Consider the following 22750-nt stretch of genomic DNA (forward strand, 5'->3'; position numbering starts at 1 on the left):
CCCAGGACCAGCATCTGGAGAAGAGAAGGGACTAGGAGGCAGGACTAGGGAGAGGGAGGAGGGGCCACAATGCAGGCTCAGGACAGGTCCATGGGGCACTCAGAGGCAGCACTGACTCCTGAGAGTTCTCCTGAGTTGGGGGGAGGGGTGCCCCCGGGACAGGGTGGCTCTAGCTGGTGCAGTCCCCAAAGGGGCTGGCTCGAAGGGCAGTACTCCCAGCAGCTTCAAGGAACAAGTCTTCATCCCTGATGGGCAGTACCTGGACAGCACAGCACAGCACCACCACAACGTCCCACCGTGGAATGAACTGCAGGGGGCTCGGCCCCAGCCAACCAGGACCCTTGATTATTGAGAGTCCCTGATTTTCATGACTTCAGGATAAGTCAGTCATCAGGGTTGACTACTGTGTCAGCCCAGCAACCAGAGGAACACTGTGCTTCCTTTTATCATGGCCTGACACACCACCTTACCTCCCAACACTCACAAAGACTAAAGACCAAGTATGTGTGTGTCTGTGCAGGGGATGGATTTAGTTTTATCTAAGTGACACCAAGCAAGGAAGAAAGTGAAAAAACAGCTTTGAGTCTCCAATCCAAATAAATCTAGTAGACTGATGACAAATCGAAGGGCAAGCATTTCAGCAATTTAAAACAGCTACTCAGATCTGAAGTGCAGGAAATCCCATTCATAGAAATACTTTTTAATGTAGCTCTTCATAGAGTCAAAGCTTTGAGGGGTTTTCTCACTTGAGAGAAATTGAAGGGGACTGAACTGCATGCCTGAGTTCTACTGCTCTGACACATGACTGTGTCCATCACAGACCCAGGAGAGACAGAGCCAGAAACAGAAGCCACACCTCAGTACTGGAACATAGGGGCAGAGAGGCCTCACTCATGCCTAATTCTTGCTGGATTCAGGGAGCGACTCGAAGGATGTGCAGAGAGATCCAACTTAAGGCCCCCTTCCTTGCCCCATGCATCCTTATTAAAAGGTCGACTTCAAGCACTTGACTTTTTTCAACTTGGTGTCGTCCTGCAATTCAAATCCTTTAGCTGTTACTATTTCTGACACAAATTAAGCTAGAAATGCAATATGGTTATGGTGAAACACTGCCCTGCCCCACAAATTTCTAAGACTAGAACTGCTAGAAATAGCCCTCAGAAACAGTCCCGCTCCTTACCCAGTTCTGCTAGAAGATGAATCTGTGTTAAAACCAATCTTTTCTTGGCAGGAAGTTCTTGGAGGCCCTCATAAGATAATGATGAAATAATGAGACCTAACATGTATTTATTTGTGTTTATGTGGCAGGGAAAAAAATGAATCCTAGGAAGATCCAGACCCCATTGATTAAGAAAGTCCTCCTTTATCTACATGTTGTTACAACTGGAGAAATCAGATAAAGCAAACGATGTGAAGACAAGGAGGGAGAAATGTCTTGATCCTTCAGCCTTACCCCTTACAGGAAGCATCTGCTCTGATAACAATGACTCACAGCCCCGATAACAAAGTTAACATTCTCCTTTGAAAGAGGGAGAATGCTCCAGGCAATAGTATTTTCAATAAAACTGTACATCAACTGAGTCCAAAACAGCCCCTGAAAGTAGCATTTTCTTTCTTTTTTTTAAGATCCATTTTGCTCCCAGAATAGGGTTGTCCGACCCAATCTTGAGCACTTTAGCCTTCCCAAAAGCATATGACCAATTTTCCTCCCAAAGGGAGAATCTAAGAATAAAGTTTAAAAACCAAGTCACAGCAACATGCACCCCAGTGTTTATACTATTTGTTTATAGAAAAAAAGGAGACTGATAAAGGAGACTGCAGAAGAGACAATGTAGGAGAAATTCTAGAATAAGAGTATGCAAATGCCCAAGCAAAGCCCAAATATCTATCAAAATCATCATTATTCTGGACCTCTGCCCTGGAGGAAAACTGCCACACTACTAGAGCCAAAGTGATAATTCTTAATGAACAATGAATGTGGAACTACCTTAAGTGTTGTCTGCTATGACTTAGTATTTCAACATTTTATTAGCCATTATCATTAAAAGCAAAATTTATTCATTTTCAGAATAAACAGTTCAATAATAAAAGTACAGATCCACCCCCACATAAGATGGAAACTACCCTTCTGGCATCTTCTTCAACGTTATTACTACTTACAACATTAACAGCTATTGTTTACTGCGTGCCCAATAGGTACTAGTACTGATTATAACTTTATAACAACCCTGGGAAGTACTTCATCCCCATTTTATAGATGAGGAAATCGAGGCTCAGAGAAGTAAAGTAACCTGCCCAAGATCACACAGCTAATACTAAGACTCAGTCTCAGATCTTAAGCACTAACTACATTTCCTCTCCAGGGAAACAAGGCCTCCCACTTTCCTGACATCATACCTATGAAAGACAAAGTGGTCTGGCCACCTGCACTTATCACCTTTTCCTGACTCCTATCCCAAGCTAACCCATTCAGCTTCGCAGTGCAGAAAGAACCTTGGATGTAGATAAACTTTGATTTTATCTCATTTCATGATGGGGTTAATTTCTCTGTGCTGGTAAAGGATAAACATACATTCATAATAATGAAGTACTGTGGAATCCCATCCACCCTTCATTTCAAGACCTTAAATGATGTTTTTAAAAGATAATTCTTAACATAATAGGAATTCATGCCTCAATTTTTGGCCTCTGACTAAACATCTAAATGTGCATCTGGTGAACACTGTTTATAGTTGGGTGGTAGGATTGCAGGTGATTTTGGTTTATTTCCTTTACTTCCCAGTGTTTATCAGGTTGTGAGCACTGAGTATAGACTATTCTTTCAATTAAAAAAAAAGTTCATTTTAATCAAAAGAAAATGTTTTCATATTTTAACTGTTTATTGTCCCCTCCTCAAATTATTTTTCCCTTAGTATTGAAAAACAAGACATTCCTTAACCCAATTTAATCCTGGGCCTGGTTAGAAAAAAACAAAACAGGAGATGTGGGTTCTTTTACAAATGGTTCCCACTTTTATGTTATCTTTTTTCCTGCTACTTAAAAAACTACAAAGAATTCCATAAAACTAGATTTTTAACTACAGCTCATCTTTTCCTTCCCACAGGACTACCTAGTAAAATCCTCTGCACTCAATAAAGAAATATGGTAATACATGGTTTGTGTAAACCATACATAAATATGGTTTTGTGTCAGACTGTTAAGACACCCACCTCTTCTTCTGGGCACACACTGGTCCACGTTCCCAGCCTCCTGTGCAGCTAAATGTGGCCATCAGAAAAGGAGAGATATGACCACATCCAGGCCTGCCCTATTAAAAACTCCCAGGGGGGAAATTCCATGTTCTTCCACTGCAGACTTGGAAACCACATATTAATGATGATGGAGCCACAAAATGGAAAGAACCTGGGTCTCAGAATCTCCACCTGGAAGAGCATCTCAGGAACACCATTTTGGACTCACATGCATAAGGATTAGAAGTGTATTATGAAGTGGGAAGTAAGTGGGCTCTGTTTGCTTGTCCAAAGTTCTTTCAAAGTAACTTAAGTGGTTGATGTTTACAGTGTGAATTTCTTTTAAGTTAAAGAAGTAAGTTTTTTGGTTCTAAGGTTCCATCTCTTAAAAATGCAGGAAAAGAAAAATAAACTAGAAAAAATGAAGAACTCAATTAATCAAGATGTTACTGTTTACCAACTTTCTCTTTTAAGAATTGTGAGGTAGATAAATAAAGCCTTTCTCATATGAAAAAAAAAGTGTATCATGTAAGCTACTGAAAATGTAGGGCTTCTCCATTAACTCACCTAGTACACAGCTTTATCAACATACTCCAGTTACTACTGCAGAAGGGCAAGACTGCTGTTTATCTTACCTTTTTCAAAGACGACTCCTTTTTTTTTTTTTTTTTCGACTCCTGCTTCCAGCACAGAGACAGTGAGGTTGGCTGACATCTTGACCAGCTCCACCTTCACAGTGACCTGTGAGGGGCTGTGTTCCAGAAGCTCCACCCCACTAAGTCACATTTCTTCCAGGCCTGATGATCCCTGGGGCTGTCACCAGAAACTTGGGCCTAAAGGAGGGGAAAACAAAGTTTCTTAGCCGCACATCTCCGTTCTTTCAAGATCCTCAACTTTCATAGACAGTGAGACAGTCTCCCTGTATTGTGTTAACTACAACTGTTTCAATTACTGTTGCCCCACTGCTCCATTTAGCAACAGCACTGACATGCTATTGTAACAGTAACACCCATAATCAATTTTTATCCAGCTCTATTGATAAAATTGACATACAGCACCATGTTAAGTTTAAAGTGTACAGAGAAGGATCTGACTTACATAACATCATGATTATCATAAGTTTAATGAATGTCCATAATCTCATTTAGATACAAAATTAAAGAAATAGAAAAAATGTAGTTTTCCCTTATGATCAAAACTTTAAGGATTTACTCTTAACTTTTATATATGACATGCAGCAGTGTTCATTGTATTTATCATGCTGTACCTTCTCATAAATCAATTTTAATGCAGTTAATTCATGCACCACTAGAGGATGGCCTGTGTTACAATTTCCATTTTATAAACTACAAACAGCACAGGACAGCTTACCCTGAGACACGCAGAAGTTACTGCCAAAGTATAAGCCTCTAAACTCCTTTACAGAAGATCTCATCCCAGCGTGGCTTTTTTTTTCTTGGCTTAAACACACACACACATTTTGCCTGTTTCTTATTCAAATCTTCATGCTTTGGCATCTACTCAAGAAAATATCATTTAACCAACACCACTGATTAAAGTATACCATCTGAAATTCAACTATTCTTGGTGACTTTACCAGGTGCAGAGCATAAAAATTGCTAAAACAGCACTTTCTCTGCCAGAGCTAGGGGTTAGGGCTCAAGGGCAAAAACCTTTGCGAGGTGGGGGGTTGGGGGGTCGACAGGGGCTTTCTATCACTTGGGTGTCTCACGAGTTACCTCCCTACAAAGTCTGCACCTGAACCCATGCTTCAGTCACCTCGGCCACACCTTGCCAATGCCAAAGTCAGAATATCTCGTTTGTGGGGGGGGAGTCTTCGAAAGAAAAAGACACATTATTTGGGAGGAAAAAGTTGAGAAAAATGCAGAGGCAACATGGACTAAAAGTATAACAACCGTCTTTAGAAAGCAGTTATGGGCAGACCTTTCAGCAACCTCCTGGGTGGAGAAAGCAACTGTCCCACAGAACACCAAGATCAAGCGACAGACGATCAAACCTCCTGGCCAGGGATCACCTCCCGTGCCCCCCAACCCCACACGCTCCTACCCGGGGATGGCGGCCAGCTCTGAGCTCCATAAGCGTAAGAGGTGGGGCAGGGGTCACCATCCGGCGGACCGGCATCTCGGCAGCCTGTGCCCTCCCAAGGAAATTCACAGGCACTAGCGGATGTGGCTCCAACCTCCTCTGAGATTTCTCCCAACCAACTCTGGAGTTTAGCACTGGGCACGCCCCGGAGCCCAGTAGAGGGAAGGATCTAAACTGAGCTGGAATTTGGTAGCTTCATCCCTCCCAGCCCATCACTGGTGCTCCTTGCTGCCCTGGCAAACATCTCAAACCCGGGGCAGGCCGAGTGTGGTCAGACCAATCTGGCTCTGGCCCCGGCATCCCTGCTCCCTGAGAACATAGGGTGCCCTGGCCCACCAAGCTTCTGGGGCTGTTTGCATAAACGTTCCACCAACGGTGCCCAGTGTGTACAAACAGGCCCATCCTTGCGTGGAGAAATTCATAGCAGTTATGTGAGGTGGGAAAAAATCAGTCATTGTCCTCCAGACTATGAGTAAGAATTTTAGAGAAAAGGTGTGCGTGCATGCACGCTCGCTCACACACACAGGTAGTTGTTTAATGTATATGAATAGGCACAAAAGAAACCTTTTTTCCTTGAAACAAAAAGTAAGGTCTATATCCAAGAACATGTGGTTTCTCAGCTTTAAAAAGAAAAGGGAGAAAAGAATTCTGACACACGTGGAAGTCAGGTGTTGCCCCTTGGATCTCTGAGAAACAACTATGTGGGAAGACACTCCATACTCTGGGCTGTCTCTAAGCACATCTGCTACAGGAAGAATTCATCAGCACCACAAGGCTTGGAGCATTTCGTATCAACCCTGTTAGGACCAGCGTGGCTCTCCTGTCCCCAGGAGGGCCAGTGGCCCAGGGTGCCTGGCAGTGACTGGGCCCCAGCTCCTGCAGTCTGGCTTGTGTGCAGCTCCTTGTCAGCTCCTTGGCACTGTCACCACCTTTAGATGACTCAGGTTCCACCATGACTACACCATAAAAGCTGGGAACTGCCAGCAACTGTCAGAAAACAGGCACATTCAGTCCCTGACAATGTAACATTTCTAATTTTCATGGAGAAAAGTTTTAGATGGTGACATTTTGATATGGGGCAAAATGCAGAAAGGGAAAGAGGTCAGCGAAGAGTCGTCTCGGGGGCAGAGCTATGGGCTAAATGGGGGGGAAGCAGCACCTACACACGTTGTGGTTTTGGCGTCCAGGAACTGCCTTCCTTCCTCTCCTGTGCCACCCTTCCTCACCCTGCTGAGCAGCCTGCAGGGGTCCTGTGTCCTCCTGTCTCCTGCACGCACCTATTTTAGTGCCCGCCTTCCTGTGCAGGCAGGGCTCAGGTGAAGTGAAAGGGCAGGAGGGGGCACAGGACCTTGGTACAGACCCTGTCCTTGACACAGCTGTTACTGCTGACCTGGCCTCCTCACCGCTGTTGTGCAAGGTCCAGTGTGGGCTGTGTCAGGGGCTAAATCAGCGCTTCTCAAGCTCTACCTGTGTGCATGAGATCAGTGAAATGCAGACATGGATCCAGCAGGTCTGGAGGAGGGACTGGAGTTCTGCTTTGTTTCCGTGTACAGTGGGCCGCAGAGGGTCTAGAGGCAAATTGGGGGGCACTCTGATGAGAAAAGAAGTTGGACTTAAAGTTTTACTTCATAAGATGGATCAGCAAATCCACGCATATTCTAGACACAGGCAAATGTAAGAGGGACTCCCAAAGATGGATAATGCTGCATTCCAAAGAGACTTCTAGAAAGGTTTACAAAATCCTAGTATTTTATACAATTCAATCTAGGTAGATTTTCAATTGATGCAACCTCCCTGTTTATGCTTTCCTTCTCACAACACACATGGAAAACTTAACCACGCAGAAGTTCAGCTATGTTTAGAATTTAGAATTTGCACAGAAATGACACTATGACCTGCCAGGAACAGAGAAGCTACTCAACAAAATTGGTTGAAAGGATTAATTAAAAAATGTTCTCCTCAGAGTTGTTTTTTTTAAATTAATTAAGAAAAACTGAAATTTGTGTGAGAGCAACAATAAGAAATGGGGTTAAATAAGTTATGGTATACCTAAGTAAAAGAACACTGTGAAGTAATTAAAAAGTATGTTCTTGAATTAGGGCTATTTAATTATCTAGAGACAAATATTCTTGATGTGCTTGCTCTTTGGGGGAGTCTTTTACAGAACAGAATTTAAATGTGATTCCATGTTTATAAAAAATTAAGTGTGCTTATATGCATATATACATTATAGATACATACATTGAAGAAAGGCTTGAAGGGTGCTCACCAAAATGTCACTGGTATCCGGATAATTACCTGGATCTGCCAAGTTTTCCAGAATTAATATACATATTTTAGGAAGAAAACAAACAAAAATGATAGTTTTAATGAGTAGTCTTTAAGGGAGCATCTTAGAAACTCTTTGAAATAAATTTCATGAATTTTGATACAAAAACTATGTATGTGTTCCTGCCAAGAAAACTGAATGGCCTTTGGCATAAGAACCCCACACTGTTCCCACGTCCCTTCTGACATGACTTTAGGGTGTGATTCAATGAGAAAAGCAGAACCACGAGGAGACAGATCCTGTGCAACTGTGGGAGCTGGTGGAGTAGCCACGGCCTCTGTGTCAGTGCGAAGCCTAAGTCACTCTAGACAGCCAAAGGAGAAAGCTGCCTGTGCACCACAACATGGAGATGTGAGGGTGAAGCAGAACCCATGCTTCTGTTACCACTTCCAATGCTGACATCATAGGACATCACGCAGGGGAAGCTGACTGCACATGCACTGGGCCTGGGATTAAGAAGAGCTCCAAGAGGAGATCCTCTGAGGACTGGAGGAGCTATGGGCCCCATTGCTGCCCCACGCCCACCAAATCAGCTAGCACATGAGTTGACAGTCTAGGTGAGTGGCCCACCTGCCTAGCATCCGGCACTGAGCTTCAGAGGGTGAAAGATATGACTTCTGCTTCACTGCTGGCTTCCAAAATCCCATAAAGTGTCTCTTGTGGCCAACACCTACTCACAACCAGACAGGGAGGGAAATTCTGAGAAGTTTAGCTTCATCTTCAGTAAGCTGGCGTAGTACGAAGCTACCAAAATCCACTTGGCCTCTGTGTATACACCTTGTAACCATACTTAACTTCAAAAAAAGAATAGAAAAACCATGCTTGCCTCCAACATGATGCAACTATCCCTCATACAATGAAAACCAACCTGTCTCTCCAAAGAGTTTACAAAGTTCCTTCAACTTTGGAAGTTACTTGTCTCTCTTCTAGCTGAAATCACATTCTGCCTTTGACATCCTGTAGATTTAATCCAAACATATAAGATTAACTGCTATTAACACATGTTAGATGGTAGAAGAATGAGATGAGGAAGAAAAAAATATTCATATATATATATACACACACACACACACACACAAGTATATCAAAATCAGAAGGAAATGCAAATAACTTACAGTCCTTATTTCTGCTCCTGGTCACATGGTTGTATTTATAACTACCTTCTACTACTTACTCCTCTGCCCTCAGTAAGCAAGTAGGCTGCTCATGGCTCTTTGCATGGTGGGGTGACTCAAATCTTCACTCCTGAAGGGTGTGAGCCATTAGCAGCCCTCATATTATATTGTTTTCTATTGATTTTATTCACAGGACCTGGGAGGACTAAGAGATGCCCCAGTGTATCTTCTGCATCCCAGAAATATACTCTGTACTTCCATTGTGTAGTGGCAATTCCTTGACAATCAAGATCATTCCATTATGCCAGCCAGTAGAGTAACCACTTCAGTGACTGTTGATTCACTGGTATGAGGAGCCCCAAGTGGCCAGGTTCAACTGCCAGTTTAACTGAACCACGGCAGTGCCCCCTAGTGAAAGTATTTCTCTCACGAGAATTGAGAACTCTCAACCAGCAGAGCCTGCTGTTGCGGGAATGAGACAAAGATTTCAGAGGTGGGTCACTCGGGGTTAACAGAGAAGCCCCTTTCATTTATTTCCATCCTCTATTCTCAGACCAGTGAGGCTGGCTTTGGGAGAAACATCACTTACTGACTTAGAGCATAGTCTAAGTCCTCAAGTCTCTTGTTTGAGTTTTACACATTCGAATCGTATAAAAGTTCAGAGATATTAAGTATGAAATGAATGTCTACTTACATTCATCTTCTATTTGAGAACTATTTAGACAGAATTCTGCCAGAACACCAAAATTCTTTTTACCAAGGGCAGAGGAGGAAATCCCTGCCCATTGGAAGACAAAGAATGATACTGGAATTAACAAGGAATAAGACTTGTACTTAACTTTCTACATTAAAGTTCAGGATTTAAAATTAGAATTCTGCGTCCAACCAAATTATCAAGTAAGAATGGAGACAGCAAAAAACACTTTCAGAAATGGAATGGCTCAGAAATGTTGCCTTCAACAAACTCTTTTCAGGAAGTTACCTTAAGAGAACATATTTAACAAACCAATAAAATAAGCCACAAAACAGGAAGATGTAAGATTCAGGAAAAACGTATAATCCCAGAAAGTAGTGAAGAGAGAATTCCAAAAGGAAGAACACAAGGAGCAAGGGCAAGGGGAAAAAAAAGGATCTTAATAGAGCAGATTAGTGTGATGGAAAATGGGGGGAGAAAATCGAGACTATAATGCAAAATTGTGCAGTGAAGAGAAGGAAATTTAGAAACTCTAGGGAAAGAAAAAACTGGATAAAAAAAGGAAGTGTAACATAAGTAACATAACTCATTAGTTGGCTCTGGAGTACACAAGAATTATATAATGTTGACATAAGCATGGTTTACTTATAGCTTAGAGAATCAACTTCATTAAAGGGAATGCACTTGCCTTTCCTACATCAACTGGTAGCAAAATAGTAGAAATGGGGTAATTTTCTCTTCATAGAAGTTTTCCGGCTAGTAAATGTGAACTAAATATTAGAATTAGAAATCCACTGTATCACAACCCTTGATGAATTAACAGGTCTAGACCAGTTCTATCCATTAGAACTTTCTGTGATGGTGAAAACGTTCCATGTCTACCCTAATACAGTAGCCGTGAGCAACATGAGGCTGCTGTGCATTGGACATGTGGCTAGAAAACCCAAGACACTGATTTTTGTGTTTTATTTCATTTGAATTAATTTAAACTTAAGTAGCAACATGTGACCACCATATAGTATCATGCATACCTAAACAGTGATCATAAATGGCTGCTAGTATTACAAAAGGAAACATCCAGATACCTTAAGTCTCCCTATAGAAAAAACAGAACCACTGAAGTGGTCTTGTCTAAAGACTGAACCTGAATTTGATTCCAATTTGCAAGGAAATATAGGGGAATATGTTAAAATACCATAGGGATGTGTTAGCAAAATATAGACTGTGGGATACTACATCAAACAATCGAATTTCTTCAACAAATAAACTGCAAGGAAAAATAAAGAGAATTGAAAGAAACTATAAATATAAAAAGACTCAGACAACTAATGGCAATGTGTGAATATTTTCTAGCTCCAGATCAAAACAGAAAACTGAAAAAAAAATTATTACTCCTTTTCAAAAAGTTGAAATTGTACATACTGACTAGATATTTGATATTTTAAAAATTGTACTAATTGTTTACACTGGAGTTATATTTTTTAAAAAGGTCTTCATCTTTCAGAAACATACTGAAATATTTGTAGGTAGCATTTACGGTATCTGAGATTTGCTTCAGAAACAATACAGGAACCAATTCAGACTCATTAGGATGGCTACTATCAAAAAATAAACCACAGAAAAGTAACAAATGTTAGAAAGGGTGTGGAGAAACTGAAGCCCCTCTGCATTGCTGGTAAGAATGTTAAATGGTGCAGCTACTGTGGAAAACTGCAGGGCAGTTCCTCAAAATAATTAAACATGCAATTACCACACAGTCCAGGAATTAATTCCATTTCTGGGTATATACCCTAAATTAAATGCAGGCACTCAAGCAGATATTTTTACACCTGTGCTCATAGAAGTGTTATTTCCAAGGGCCAAAATGTGAAAGCCACCTAAGTGTTCCTTGATGAATTAATGGATAAACAAAATGTGGCATATTTACACCAGGGGAGATTATTCAGAAAAGAAGTTCTGACACATGCTATAACATGTTTGAACCATGACGGCATCATGGTAAGTGAAATAAGCAAGTCACAACAGGGCAAATATTGTATGATTCCATTTATATGAGGTACCCAGCGTAACCAAATTCATAGAGATAGAAAGTACATTCTCCTGGTGGTTGCCAGAGGCTGAGGAGAGTGGGGAATGGACAGTTGTTTAAATGGGTAGCGAGTTTTAAGTCTGGGAAGACTAAAGGGTTCTAGAGAGGGATGGTAGTGATGGTTACCCAACAATGTGAAAGCATTTACTGTCACAGAACTGCACACTTAAAAATGATTAAAATGGCATATTTTACGTTATGAATATTGTACTATAAATAATCACACTACAGCAGTGGACAAGCAGGTGGGGCCGAGATGGAATTTCATGGATGTAAGTTGATGGTTGTTGAGGCTAGATGATGGGTATGTGGGAATTCACTGACCTCTTCTGCTTCTGCATATGTTTGAAATTTTCCATAATGAAATATTTTTTGTACCAAAACAAGATTTATACAAAGATACAAGAAAATTTCATTCAAAAGAAAAAATGAAAACAGGAAAATGACCAGTAATTCCCACCAGGAAAATATAGTAACAGAGAAGATAAACAAATGACTGTGAGGAAAATATCACCTGATTGATACTGGTCAGATTTGTAAATGTTTAATTTCTAGAATATACAAACAGCTCATACAACTTAATAATATTAAAAAAAAAAACCCAATCCAAAAACGGGCAGAAAACCAAAACAAGCAATTCTCCACTGAAGACATGTAACTGGCCAATAGGCACATGAAAAAATGCTCAGTATCGCTAATTATCAGAGAAATGCATATCAAAATTATACCTACCTCACACCAGTCAGGATGGCCATCATCAAAAAGTCCATGAGCAATAAATCCCGGAGAGGAGAAAAGGGAACCGGGCTACACTGCTGGTGGGAATGTATTTTGATGCAGCCATATGGAAAACAGTATGGAGAGTCCTCAAAAAACTAAAAATTGACTTAGCTCCAGCAATCCCACTCCTAGACATATATCCAGAGGGAACTCTAAGTCCAAAAAATATGTGCACTCCAATGTTCACAGCAGCACTATTTACAATAGCCAAGACATAGAAACAACCTAATATCCATCAACAGATCACTAGATGAAGAAATTGTGGTACATTTACACAATGGAATACTACTCAGCCATAAAAATAAAATGCCATTTGCTGCAACATGGATGTACTTGGAGACTGTCAAAGCAAGCCAGAAAGAGAAACAAAAATGCCTTATGAATATCACTCATATGCGGAATCTGAAAAAAGAAACAGAGAGGACACTAATGAACTCATCTACAAAACAGAAAGAGGCCAAGTAAAAAAAGACCTATGGTTACTGGGGGAAAAGGGGTGGGAAGGGATATATTTGGGAGTTTTGAGATTTGCAAATGTTAGCCACTATATATAAAAATAGATGTAAAAAATTCTGTATAGCACAGGGAACTATATTCAATACCTTGTAGTAACATTTAACAAAGAAGAATAGGAAAACAAATATATGTATGTATATGCATAACTGAAACAATGTGCTGTACACCAGAAACTGACACATTGTAACTGCTATACTTCAATTTTAAAAGGTCAGAAATAACAGAAAAATAATAAAATGATCAGATTCAATATTTTGAAATCTTCTGCAATTTTTACTAGTGATTAGTGAATGAGTGTAATAGCATACTTTGCCTTGGATAGAATTCAGTTCCCCAAGGATTGATACATTGATTTTCTTTTGGCATTTCAACATTCCTCTATTAAGCCATGTATATCACTGAAATATAAAAAAAGTAAGTGTTTACAGGAAGATTACCAAGATTGACATCATTAATTTAATATGAGGCTTCATATACTGAAACAATTCATCCTCATTATAGACCACAGAACCTTAAATTTTTGAAAAGCTAAGTAAAGTGGTCTATATAACTTTAAGTCTGTTCCATGAACACAGCTTCAACAATCATTTGACATACTTTAGGTGCTATGCTAACAGCAATAATTTAGCAATAGCTTTAACAAAACTAATTTTGTACAACTAAAAAAAAAGTGTAAGATTCTGGTCAGTCGTATTCTATTTTTTAGTGACAGGGTAAAAAATTATTGGATTCCCTGTCCCCTGAGCATCTGGAGTATCGCTGTTACAATCAAATAATACAAAGTGTTACTGTTGGGGGGAGGATATAGCTCAGGGGTAGAGCGCGCACCCGCCTAGCATGCACAAGGTCTTGGGTCCAATCCCCAGTACCTCTGTTAAAAAACAAACTTAGTTACATCCTCCCTCTAAATGTTATTGTTAAACCATTAATTACATAAGGAAAAAATGTTGACTTCATCATAACCAACAGGGCTACTAGCTTTGGTTACTATTAGATTCAACCATCATTCATTTACCAACTTTCCTGGGTAGCTACTAAAAGCCTGGCACTATTCTAGGCACTGGGGATACAATGAACAAACAAGTAGTGGTTTTTAATCTTCCAGGGACTTGCACTCTGCAATGGGAAACAGACAAAAACACACACAAAAAGTAAGATATAAATGTGGTAAATGCTATGAAGGAGACAGAAAGGCTTTGCCACAGGTTAGTCTCTGAAAGTTGAATTATGAGATTCTAAAACCTAAAAGTAAAAAAATGCATATAGAGTTACATCAAGATGACATGGATTCTACAACAGTCCTTTGCTCATGCACAAGAAAACTAAAGACATTGTCTGTGAAAACAGATCGATCTTTCATTGTCAAAGCTACTGGATGGCATCACTTAGCAATACAGTGGCCTCAAAAGATAATTAATCTCACAGCTCCAGAGTTCAAAAGCATGTAAACCCAATACAAAAAAAAAAAAAAAAAACCAAACCTAAGAAGCATCTAAGTAGGTACAACAACTAAATGTAATGTAGTATACTGAACTGAATGGTGAAATAAGAAAAGATAAAAACTAAGGAAATCTGAATAAACTATAGGCCATATTAATTATAGTTAATAACAAACATATCAGTATCAGTTTATTAACTATAATCAAAGTACCATACTAACATAAGATGGTAGTAACAAGGGAACACGGTGAAGATACATGGGAACCCTCTGCATGATCTTAATTTTTCTGTAAATCTAAGACCATTCTAAAAAACTCAAATCTTAAAAAAAAAAAAAACACTAAGATGGCTTCAGGAATTACAGTGGAAGGGGGGGGGAGTTAATAAAGACTTAAAGAAATGAAAAGCCATAGAACTCTGCAATGTGAATTAGAACATAAATATTGAAGACATTCAAAGGAAACATGCAAATACTTAAGTAATCGTCTATTCATACTAAAACCTTCCTAGGACAGAGATTAATGGATTTTTCATGCACACTAAACAGCTCTGCATCACAACATAAGGCAGGCAGTAACATCCCTAGAGAACACAACAAGCATTTCAAACCATACTTAACAATAATGACCAAAAGGCTGTATCTAGAGAACACAACAAGCATTTCAAACCATACTTAACAATAATGACCAAAAGGCTGTATCTTATGTATGGCAGTGTCTTGCAATTGTCATAAAATACCTGAATAAGGATCCACTTTACAAGTCTTGCTAAGTTACTGAAAAAACAAGTTCATATTTACTTATGGAAAATTAGGCAAAGAGGAGACTTGGTTAAAGGGCAGGGAGGAAAAATTATGTATGAATGGAGAAAAATGATTTCTTAGGTCTCAATGGAAGCAATTTTGCAACTACTATTAAACTACTTTTAATGTCATACAAATTAGTTCAAGGTGGTAATAAAAGCTCTGGATTTCTATCAGCTACCTTCTTTCCAGTCAAAAGAAATAAATGTGTTACAACCTAACCTAAAACACCTAGCAGGTAACTCAATGTCTGATGACTCTGGAAGAACTAATACCTCAATGTCTCAACTTTAAAGACAGTCAGAAGTGTGAGAAAAACAACGGAGGATGATCATCTCTAAATTATACAGTGTCAAGTTTGCTTAATACAGCATAAAAGCACAACTATCACAAGAAATATTTAGAGACAGCCATCACGAAATTAGAATGTTACACCTCATATAGAATACAGCGACAGCAGAAGCCTGAGAGGTAAATGGCATAAAAACTTCACTCATTAGATACTATGAAATATTAACCCAAAACAATCATTTAGCCAAAATGGCATAACATTTAAATCTAATTTAGATAAATAAATGATAAATCTGTTCCCTCTCTAATACTCCGTAACTCCAAAGGAAATCCTACAAAACAAAGATGTTCGTTCTGTCTTTTCTCTCAGGAATCCTAACTGTATCACTGGAAAATAGTCAAGAAACGGAGTAATTCCCATTTCCCCAGTAATCCCTGCCGTCTGCTCCGCGAGGAGAATCAGACACTGATTCATGTTGAAAAGAGAGAAATGAGGTGACATATGAAAAATTCCAAGTCAAAGCATCACGATACAGCATCTGGCAGAAACTGGAAAACCTTCAACACTGCCAAACGAACTGTCGGGGATAAAAGCCAAGACAAGAAAACCACGTTTTCCAACAAGCCTCAGCCTAACCCAAGGGCCACAAATCGCCACTGCCGCCGCCACTCCCTCACTCCCCTACCGCTCCGTCCTCCAGTCACCTCCGAAAATATATCCCCTGGAAGCCAGAGCAAGCCCCTACCCAGGGGAAAACCATCCAAGAATGTCCCAGGACCCCACTTCCCGCCTTCCGTAAGGCCCGCACTTGTCCGGGCCCAGCCTCAGGGGAAAGCGACGCCTGGATCCCACACTAACCCCGCCAGGCTGAAGGGGGCCGGTCCCCCGAGTGGGGCTTCCCGGTGGCATCGCAGAGCTGACGCACCGGAAGCGGAGCGGGAACAAGGGTGAGGCTCCAAGAAGGGCGCGAGGGTCGGGGAGACGCGGGAGACGGGGAGGAAAGGGACGGATGGGAGGCTGGGCCGGGCGGGGTGAGGACCGGGAGGGCAGGTCCACGGGAGCGGGCGGCGTCGGGGACGAAAGGGTCACAGCAGCCCGACGCACCGTGGGCGCCCGGAGGACGCGGGGCTGAGACGGGGCCGCGAGCACGGGCAAGGGCCGGGGGTGGGGAGGAGCACGGGCAAGGGCCGGGGGTGGGGAGGAGCGCGGGCGCGAGGCCGGCAGGGAGGCTCCGCGGACGGTGGGGCCGCACGGGCGGCGCAGCGGGGCGGCCGCGGCCGGGGGGACAGGAGGGGGGCGCCGCGCACTCACCGCTCTGCTCCCACACGAGCTCCAGCTCGGACGTCCTCCGCGGAGCCCCGGAGCCGGAGGAGCGGCGGCCGCCGCCGCCGCCCAGAGACTCCCGGACCGACGCCGCTCCGACCGGCGGATGCAGAGGCCAGAGGAAGGGCGGGCGCGGGGCTCTGTGGGCCCCCGCGGGCTGCGGCGGAGCGAGGCTGGAGCGCGGGGCTCCGCTCCACCGATGGGCCGCCTCCGCTCGGGGCCGCCCCGCACCCGCAGCTGGAAAAGGAGGGCGGTTGGTCTGGGAAGCAGCTGGGGGTGTGCTCGGCGGTCTCAAGGCTGCCGTCGTTCCCTTCTCAGCTCCGGGCACGAGCCCGGAGGAGCCGCAGACGCGTCTGGGACCTCACACGCCGCGCCTCCGCGCCTCCGCGGCCGCCGCCGGCCCTGCTGAAGTCCCCAAACGCCGGCGCCCCGCCCCCAGCCCCGCGTGCGCGCGTGCGCACAACAGCCAGCGCCCGCCTCGGTTAGTCTGCTCTCCCCGCTGCACCTGCAGCGGGAACCAGAGCCCGTTAGGTGGCCACTCACCTCCGGTAGAAGCAGAAGGTTGGTTTTTTTTGTTTGGTTTGGTTTTACACATAAAGACAATCAGCCCCTTGACCTAACACACTTGCTGCCACGTGTTTATTTTTTCTGTAGGTAAGAAAAAAGTGACAATTTGACAGTATGATTACATAAAGATGCTTGTCTTTTTGTATTTAAAACTATTTGAACAAATTATTTCTGAGACGTAGTGTTTTAAAGAAGCTATTCTTCTCAGACTCTTTTATTTAAGTAGTTACAACGTGTCAACTTCTGGTGAACAGCACAATGTCCCAGTCATACATATACATACATATATGCGTTTTTGTATTCATTTTCATTAAAGGTTATTGTAAGATTGAATGTAGCTGCCTGTATTATACAGAAGAAATTTTTCAATCTGTTTTCACACATAGTGGTTAGTATTTGCAAATCCCAAATTAATCCCTTCCCACCTCCTTTCCCTGGTAACGGTAAGATTAGAATATTAAAGACAGACGTGCAGTTGTGTGTTGATGTCCTTAATGCCTGCTGACAGAAACTATTTTTTTCTTAGATGCAATACTTAGTTTATTTTCATTATTTTAAAATATAATATTGAAGTAACAGGCTATAAAGTATTTCTGAATATATTATTTCCCCATAAATTTAGGTGTGAAGTATTCTGTTAATTTCCAAATAATTTGTCATTTTGGATTTGATTTTCAATTTGACCAAGGAATCATCTAAAAGAGTTCATCTAAAATCATCTAAAAATCATCTAAGTATATTTTAATTATTGTTTTATTCATTGCACATTCTTACTTTATCACACTAGGATCAAAATATGGAATGAGTGAAGTATCTTTCCTCCACTCCTGAATGTATCAAGTTTTTGCCTATGGCTACAGAAATAACTTTTTAATAAATGTTCTGTAGACACAAGAGAAAAATGTGCATTTTCTGTTTACACTAGAAAAAGGACTATATTATTACCACTATATATCATTTACTTTGTCAAATTATGAAAAAAATATTAAAATCCCCTAATATGGTTATAGATTAATCATATTCTCCTGTAGTTCTGCTTTTTATTTTTTGCCTTAAAATTTCCATAGCTATGGTGGCCAGTGTACAAAGGATATGTGTGTAATAGTGTCCTTGTGAATTGTACTCTTTTATCTATAAAAGTATCTTTTTTTCTTATTTAATAATTTTGGTCTCCGGTTCCATCTTAGCTAATGTTAATATCCCTACTTCTGCTTTCCTTTTATTTGTTCACGCTTGACATATCCTTGTCCATTTCTTCACCTTCAATGTTTTTAGTTGTTTTCATTTGGTTTTAAGCTGTGTTCCCAACAAACAGCTTAAAATTGGATTTTTGGTTTTTTAACCAATCTAAGTCTGTCATTTGAAAAGGGATCTCAATAAATTCACTTCTATTGTGGTAAGACTGTATTTGGTTTACTTCCATCATATCTGTTTTTCTAATAATTTTTTATTCCACATGTTTTCCTGATAATTATCTTTCCATTTCTAAAACATTGAGTCCATGTATTTCTATTAAAAAAATAAAATGATGCCATCCTATCATCCAGCCATTTCCCTTTGGTCTTACTGTGGGGGGCACAGCTCTGTGCCCCCCAGGAGGGAAGGTTGCTGGTCATTTATGAGCACAGTCCGCAGACACATCTGGCTGTCAGCCCTCTCAGGGTCTGCCACTGCCCCATAGGCCATGGCCTCCCTGGGGCTGCACACAGCCCGTGACTGGATGACAAGGGAGCACCCCCATCCTGAGTTGGCCCTGGCTCTGTGGGTCCTCCATGGAGGCCTTGGCTTCTTCCTCTGCTTGCCCAGCGTGCCTCCTCGGCTGCCTCCTCCTTTCGCAGGTTGTATTAGTCTCCAAACTGCATGGATTTAAATGACATAAATTTATCCACTCACAGTTGTGGAAGCTAAAAGCCCCAAATCAAGGCGTTGTCAGCAGGACCCTGCTCTCCTTGAGGCTCTGGACAGAATCCTTCCTTTCCCCTTCCAGCTTAGCTTCTAGGGGTGGCCATGGATACTTACTGCTCCTCTGCATGCAGCTGCACCACTCCAACCTCTGCTTCTGTCGTCTCCCTGTGTCTCTGTCCTCACGTGGCACTTTCTTCTTCTTACATGGACACATCACGTTGGATCGGCGCCCACCCCAACGACCACCTTTTAACTTGACTACATCTGCAAAGACCCTATTTCCAAACAAGCCACGTTAATGGGAACTGGGGGTTAGGAATTCAACGTATTTTGCGGGACACAATTCAACTCATGCCACAGGTACCGATGCTAAAAACATCTTGCACCCAAAACTCTGGTCCAGTGCTTGCTTCTGGAGAGCCCAACCCATGACATCTCTTCTCTTCCTCATCGCCAAGAGGAGATACATGGAATATTTTTACTCTCACAGCTCTTCTTAATGAACAATTTATAGTTCATGGCCACATAAGTATCATTTATTTCAACTTGACCGTTAAGTTTTACGAGGTTCGTTGCTCAGTGTTTCTTTGGCTCTTCATCTCCCGCTACCCGGAACACTTTTGTTTTGATTCAGTTTCCATTTGGCTGGAGAACTTCTCAAGTAGTTTTCTCAGGAGTGGCACATAGATGGTCCATTCTGTGTCATTCCATGTCCAGAAATCTCTCTCTTTTGTTCTCATATATAACTAGATTTTTTGGATTCCTGGCTCCCAGTCCTTCTTTCATCTCTGTTGATGTGGCATTGCCGTCTCCTTGCTTCCTGGATTACAGATGAGTAGTTTCATGCTAGTCAGATGCTCCTGTTCTGGTAACTTTGTGGTTTTCTTTCTTGAAACCTATGAGAGGTTTCTCTCTTAACACATAGTTCAAAAAGTCCATAAGGAAAGGTATGTCCTTTTTTATCCATCCTGCTCAATAAAGGGAAACTGACAAGAAGCTATTACACAGAAGGGTGATGACTTAAACCATGAATAATATTTAGGCTGTCAAGCTGAGGAATGAACAAACTGCATATCCCTCAGGAGGTGTTCTATGAATACTACTTCTCATAACCAAACTTTTCATAAGAATTGGACTAGGCAGCACTCAAAGTTTTAGTTTCTGGCAAGAGCCTGGAATGCAAAATTTCTAATGGCCAAGTAAGGGCATGATCGTAAGACTCAAGTCTCCTTAGGAAATGTGTTAAGATATAACCTGACACAAGACTCCCAGTTGGAACTTATTTTCTTAAATTATTTCTGTCATTAAACAGAGACAATTTATGGTGTCATATGGCTAGATTGTTGAGACACCAGCTCCGTTAACAATAATACAAGCCAAGCAATGAAAATTTTTTTGACTATTAATTTCTTATCTGTCCTTTCTGGTTATTTGGTATCTGGATTCTGTTCATTTAAAAAATAAATAATTTACACTATTTCATAGCCTTCTACATGTCTATGCTTTCATTCGAGTGGAGGAAAGACATTTTCACTTACAGAGCAACAACTCTGCTGTGTGAGGTACTGTCACATACATGATTTCATTGACTCCTGCGATGAATCCCTTGGCATTCTCCCATTTAGCTTCTGCTATTTTGACACATGTAATTGAGCGTCCTATAACATCCATGGGGTGCAGTCATTTTTAATTTTGCCGAGGTTTTTCCTGTGAGGTTGGTTTGTAGAAGAGAAGCCCTTAGTGAGTGACCTGCAGTCCCTCCATCTCAGCCGGGCTCTGCTGTTCTCTATCCCAGTGCTAAGCATCAGAAGCAGCGAGGAGCTTTTTGAAAACTCGGGTTTTCGGGCCATGCGCCAAAGCAACGAATCACCGCTCCTTCGTGGTAGGGCTAGGGAACCAGTATTTTCAGCATGCTCCAAGGGCTTGGGAGCATCTGAGCTACTTTGAGCAGTAAAGCCAATTGAAATGTTTTATCACTTCAAGAGGGTTGTCAGGGGCCAGGAGGGAACCCAGAATGCATTCTAGGTGTGTTCAAGAAAGGGAATTTAAGACATGGAATTAGTTATAAAAGTGATGGGTGAGCTGAAAAGCTAAGCAAAAGATGGTGACAAAATGCAGAGATTAACATCAGCACACCAGGGGCTAGAGGTACACCAAGAGGAGGGGGTGTGACCAGGCCTCAAAAGCTGGAGTATCACTGGGGCCAGAACACCCTGGTGAAGGCTAACTGGAAGAGGCAGGAACTACAGACAGAAGGGGGATATCTGGAGGCACGGAAGATGGTCACTGTTGGGGATACTGCCCGAAAGAGGGGGAAGATACCCTAGATTCTCGCTTACCCCTCAAACACCAACCCCTGTCTGTGACTCCCAGGGGCCAGCCTACTCAAAACCACGTTGACATGGGGAGCCTGAGAAGTGCATCCTGTATGAACGCTGCCCTGTGATACAGAACAGGAGAAGAGTGAGGGATTTTGAGGACAAGCAGGCCAATGATGGGCCACAGCATGAGATATAAAAGTATGAACGTGGGAAAGCAGCTATGAGCTGATGATACGCACAAGAAACATGATTCCTGAAGGAAACGTGGACTGACTAGTCACTAGTTACCCAACTAAGCAGGCCAACCTGTAGATGCAAGAGGGGAGGGGCACCAGCCACCAGTCCTTACTGATCTTCCCATAAAACCACCATTTCATTCAACACAGATGAAGCAAAGCAACAAGGACCAACGGGAAGAGCAACAAACAGGCCTTCGAAGGTTTGGGGTTTACGTCCACCTCGGCTACTAATCCTCTGTGACCTCGGGCTCCCGCCCACTTCTTTTCTACCATGAATCCTGCTGACTCCATCAGATGATGATGCTTCTGGTTTGGTGCCGCGGCCAAGTTTCTTGGGTTGAGCCTCGCCTCAGATCCTCCTTGGCATGAGGAGGGGACTCAGTGATTGATCATCATGAGTGCAACTTGCCCTGTGGGAATGGATCCTCCACAAGAAAGCCACACTGTAAAGTTTCCATGCTGTTTGGGCTCCTTGTTGTAACATTCCTTAGATCACGTCCCAGTAGGGAAAGCAATTAAAACATGATTTGGTTCCTGGTCATGCCTACACAGTAATGTTAATCTTATTTGTTTAAGTTATCCTCTTCTGACTTTATTTTTTCTGCCAGCAAACTAATTCTTTCTTTCATTCATTCAACAAACTGAGCCATACAAGCCAGGCCAGGAGTTGGCCCTGTAGCCATAAAGGCAAAGACAGATCCTAGCCCTCAAAGAGACATCAACAGGAGAGACAGACATGGGGACAGGTACAGCACAATGTGACATGTGCTTTACTAGGGTTCTTAGAGGAGGAACTGCCCACGTCAGCCTGCAGGGACCATGGAAATCTTCATTTATGAGGAGCACTGGAATTGGACTGAGAACAGTTTTTCAGGAACACAAGGTTGAGAGGTAGAGGGTGAAGAAGATGCCAGGCTTCATGCCAGCTTAAAGAAAGACCCCACAGCACAAAGGAGCATACTTAACATATTATCATGGGTATACTGTGAGATCTTGAATCTT

At 42.1% G+C, this 22750-nt stretch overlaps 2 long non-coding RNA genes across 2 annotated transcripts in view; one reads left to right on the forward strand and one right to left on the reverse strand.

Annotated features, from left to right (window-relative positions):
* Nucleotides 1–17193: 17193 nt before the first annotated feature.
* On the forward strand, nt 17194–22285 carry LOC140698911 (uncharacterized). Its single transcript, XR_012076919.1, has 2 exons — nt 17194–17277; nt 21896–22285. It is a non-coding gene; the product is annotated as an uncharacterized lncRNA (long non-coding RNA).
* Nucleotides 17247–22750, reverse strand: part of LOC107034771 (uncharacterized) — a 79730-nt gene continuing 74226 nt past the window's right edge. Inside the window, exon 10 of the long non-coding RNA XR_012076917.1 lies at nt 17247–17364. This is a non-coding gene — a long non-coding RNA (uncharacterized lncRNA). The remainder of the gene's footprint in view (nt 17365–22750) is intronic.

The sequence above is a fragment of the Vicugna pacos genome, chromosome 10 (genome assembly GCF_048564905.1).
Source record: "Vicugna pacos chromosome 10, VicPac4, whole genome shotgun sequence".
In the NCBI taxonomy this organism is placed as follows: domain Eukaryota; kingdom Metazoa; phylum Chordata; class Mammalia; order Artiodactyla; family Camelidae; genus Vicugna; species Vicugna pacos.